Below are 4694 nucleotides of genomic sequence, written 5' to 3' on the forward strand. Positions count from 1 at the left end.
TCAGAGGCAAGGAGGAGAGGCTGCAGCCAGTCGATGGTGATTTGCACTGCAGAGGAAGGCATGCAGGCCTCCCGCCACCTGGGTGGTCGATCGCTGCTTCATTCCGGCGTGGTCCTCCAGCAAAGAGGCGCTTGGCTTTATTAAAAGAAATTGATACAGCGATCTGTGGGCTGTGTGCATGCAGGACCTTTGAAATCCAGGAGGCTGCCACGGGCTTTCCCCCAGGTCTCAGCCTGCCCAGGTTCACCTTTCTCCTATTGACCACTGTGGGTGACGCTCACTAAAAAGTGAGACACGAATGAATGCAGCAGCCAAGCCCAGCCCCACTGCTGCCTGCAACTGGCACTCACAATTACAGGGAGCTCTCAAAGGGATGAGATTAATTAATGGTAGCAGCATCCACCACAGAGAAAAGTCCAGAGACTTTCCAAACTGCAGAGGGAGAAGTTCAGGAGTCTTCAGAGCATCTTGCAATGTTCCCTGCACCCCAGGGCTCAGCCAGCCACTGTCCTCTCATGCCCATGTAACCTCAGCAGTGCCAGAGCTGGAAGGCAGTCTCTGTCCCTCATGGGGTGTGAGCATGGGGCTGAGTGTTGCACTGCCATGCCCCAGGTACCGAGGAACAGACAGTCAAGGTCCCAAGCCAGGCTCTTAGGTCAAAACCATCTGCTGATAGTGAGTACTTTGTTAGCGTGGCTGGCAATGCAGGCTGGATTGCTTTGGGGACCCTCCCAGTCCCCTTTGCCAAGAGCAAAACCCTCTGTTCCTTGAAAAATTTTGTCCTTCTAGATGTGTCCCTACAGGGAGCTGTACAGGGCTGCTAGGCTGTAGGAGGGAGCTGTGGGGTGGCCCAGGGCCCCAGCAACGCCTATGGTCCCCCAAATCTCTCTGGAGGAGCTGTACAGAACATTCAGGCAGGAGGAATAGGCTGAAGCTCCATGTGCTCTGCCTTTTTTCCCAGGCATCGATAGCTGGGCTGTGGAAGAGGGATCTTCAGAGGGGAAGAGCTGCGCTTTGTTCCACAAAGGCGACAATTAGAAATGGCTTCATTAGCAGAAGTGGCCAGCTGCAGAAGGGGCTGGGGGCTGTGCACACAGAGCTGGTCTGCATTTAGAGGGTACTGGTTCTACCATGGCCTGTGCCCAGCGTGATGGGCAATGCCCATGAATACCCAAACGCCCGTGCTAGACGGTCACAGATCACCCACTTCCCCAAGATGAGAAACTCAGGCAGTCCTGGGACTCAAGTCCCAGGTGAAACGACGGAGGCTTTGGGATTGGAGGACGTCCACCCTTTAGAGTCCCATCCAGCCTGTGAGCCTTGGAACAGGGCTCAAACCACAGCACTGGATGCCCACAGCCCAGCACAGTGGGGCAAATCTGCCCCATGCTCCCTGGGGCTGAGAGTAGGCCTTTGACGCTGGCCCCATCCCTGGAGCCTGTGGTGGCACTCTGATGCCTCAGCACCTGCCCCCAGCCCAGCACTGAGGCTGGATCCAGTGCTACTCTTCTGGCCAGGCTGGGTCATCCCTGCATCCTCCATCTCTTTCCTCCTGCTCAATTACAGTCCCTGCAGGACACGGGAAGCGGGCATCGATCAGGGCTGGTTACTCAGGTGACAGCAGCTGTGTCCCCATGTCCCCCAGGGAGCATGGCAACACAGATCACCCCCTGAGCTGCGTAACGAGTTGGGACGCGGGCCCACACGTGCCCTCCCGGCTCCCCAGGGCCCTGGTGCTCATTGAGCTGTGGCCAGCACTGCCTAGCAGTGACAGGGGACACAAGACCCTAATTAAGGCTGCATTGATCCCACGCTGGCTCTGCTTGGCAGGCTGTGCCATGGCTGCAGGAACTCTGTGCCACGGCTTAGATGTCTCATGCCCTGGCGCTCCTATTCCACAGCAAACACCCTGGGACCATCTTGCAGCCTGAGGTGCACACAGGCACACTCACAAACATACACAGAGGGAAGCCCCACTGCAGCCTAGTGCATGCATGCACGCACTCACAGACGTACACAGGGAGGGAACCCCAGTGCAGCCCGCTGCACACACTCACACTCACACACACAGGCACAGGAAACCCTGCTGCAGGCTGATGCACACACACACACACCCCCCCGCCCGTGTTCACAGACCTCCTCAGCCTCACACCCACCTACAGGGCCTCTGTGGCCGAACCGGCCCGGGGCAGCCCTAGGGTCCTCTGCAGGGGTTCCGTATCACGCATGTGTCCCCAGCATGTCCCCCGGTGTCCCCGCCGTCTCTCCACGTGCCCCTGCCCCGGCAGCGCCGCTGCAGCACCCTGGACAGCGCCCGTGCCACGCGGCGGACCAGGACTGCGGGAGTCTAGGGGCTGTCCCCGGAGAACTGGGGGTGTCTACAGGGGTCTCGGGGTGTCCTCGGGGGGTTGAGGATGTCCCCGGGATGCTAGGGGCCAGGGTTGGCGTTGTTCCCGGGGGCCTTGGGAGGTCCACGTAGGGCTGGGGGTCCGGGGGGGGGGGTTGTCCCCAGGGGGCTGGGGGTGTCTCCGGGGGGCTAGAGGGTGTCCCTGGGGGTCTGAGGGTCTGGGCTGGGCCGTCCCCCAGGGGCTGGGGGTCCGGGCTGGGGCTGTCCGTGACGGGCTGCGGGTGTCCCCAGGGAGCTGCGGGTGTCCCTGGGGGCTGGGTGTCTGGGCTGGGGGTGTTCCCAGGGGGCTAGGGAGTCCAGGCTGGGGCCATCCCCGGGGGGCTCAGGGTCCGGGCTGAGGGTGTCCCCCGGCAGGCTCGAGTGTCCATGGGGGGCTGGGGGTGTCCCCAGGGGCAATCTCTGAAACAGGAGGTTCTGTCCTCTTGGGTGCCAGGGACCTGGCTTCATGGGTGCTGGGGTGTGCCTGTCCTCATGGCTGCAGTTGGCAGGGTTGTCTGTCCCCATGGGAGCTCCCTGTGCCTCTTCATATGTACAGGTGGCTGCATGCATGTACAAGTGTATGTGCATGTGGGAGCATGTGCATTTGCACACAGGTGTGTGTGACTGTGACTGTGTGTGAGTGCATGCCACCGAATTTGCACGAGGAAGCACAAGTGATCTGTCTGTACGAGTGAGGCAACTTGGCTACCTGCACGTCTCCATGCTTTCCCTTGAGCAGCCATGTGTGTGCTTGTGTCTCCCCACTCCAGCTGGGCCACCTGTGCCCTCTGTAGGCGCTGCCCAGATGCCAGGCTGGCCCAGCACTGCCTGCATCTCACCTTGTGCAACCTCACAGCCCCATGACCATGGCATTAGCAGCCCCCCAGTCATGCTCCTTGCCTGGTACAGGCAGCCCAACAGGGTCCCCACCCACGAGTGAGCTGTAACTGGGCAGCTTGTGGGGCCAAGCAGCCCCACAGCCTGTTTGGCATGGCTGGAGTTGATGCCCAGTCTGACCCAGCCCATGCCCGAGGGCTCTGGTGGGTGTAAGGGCACACGTTTGCAACCCAGAAGCCCCAGAAACTGAGGGAAACCTGTGCTGGAGGCAAAGGTGAGATGGGCTGTGAAACCTCAGGCACTACAGCTGCTACCCCAGGGTGTCATGGGCTGTGAGGGTGTCCTGCACCCCGAAACGGTCCTCAGCCTAGACACTGCAGCTTAGCAAGTGGTACCATGTCATGCATACCACCCTCAACACTGGTTTGGTTCAACAGTTAACTTCCTTTAATAGATACACAGAGTCGCACGGCTGTGGTGGGAGTGCCGGGGGGAGCCCGGTGGCACCGAGTCACTGCCCCCCGCACTGAGGTAGAGGCAAGTGTTGCCCCACGCTTGCCTGCTTTGGCACCCAGGGGTGCAAGCGGGTGGAAGAGGTGCCCGCCCAGTCCCAACGAGGTAGTTCGGAGTGCCCGACACGGTGCCCTCCACCTCCCTGCCCCCCGGCTGGGGAGCCCTGCATCTGGGGGGCTGTTGTTTGGTGGGGGGGGGCACTGCTGGGCCTCCCTGCACTGCCCCCACCAACAAGCTCCTCCCAGTGCACAAGCCCCACCCCAGCCCCACCCCAATAAGCTCCATCCCACTTAACAACCTGTCAACATCTCACCTCCCCCCAGTCCCACCAGTTTCCCCAGTATCTGCCCCCCAGGGTGACCCACCTGAGTTGATGACCTGGAGGGCTGAGATGCCACCACCGTGGTGTGGTTGGGGGGCACACAGGACCCTGGGGGGGCTCTCAGGGTGGGGGCAGCAAGCCCAGGCAGTGCAGGAGGGCTGTATAGGGGGGTCTGCAGTGGGTAGAGGGTGCAGTACACCGGGGCTGCACTGTATAGGGGCTACAGTTTATAGGGGCTGCAGTGTATAGTGACTGCAGGGTTTGCACTGAGAGTGTGTACAGGGGATGAAATGTGGGCACCAAGGGTGTGTATAGGGGATGCGGTGTGTAGGGGATGCAGCATATGCATCAACAGTGTGTATAAGGAATGCAGTGTGCATAGAGATGTGTATAGGGGAGCCCGTATGTTAAGAGAGGCAGTGTGGGCATTGAGTGTAGCAACGTGGAGGATGCAGTGTGTGCACCGAGGCACGTTATAGGGGCTGCAGTGCATACACTGAGGTGGCTATGGGGGCCACAGTGTGCGCATTGAGGTGGGTATAGGGGCTGCAGTGTGTAGGGGATGCAGCATGCAGGGCCCAGGGGTGCCCCAGGCAGCAGGCAGGCAGGAGCTGGGGGGGGTCACCTGGGGGCAGT

The sequence above is a fragment of the Phaethon aethereus genome (genome assembly GCF_964289735.1).
Source record: "Phaethon aethereus genome assembly, chromosome: Z".
Lineage (NCBI taxonomy): Eukaryota > Metazoa > Chordata > Aves > Phaethontiformes > Phaethontidae > Phaethon > Phaethon aethereus.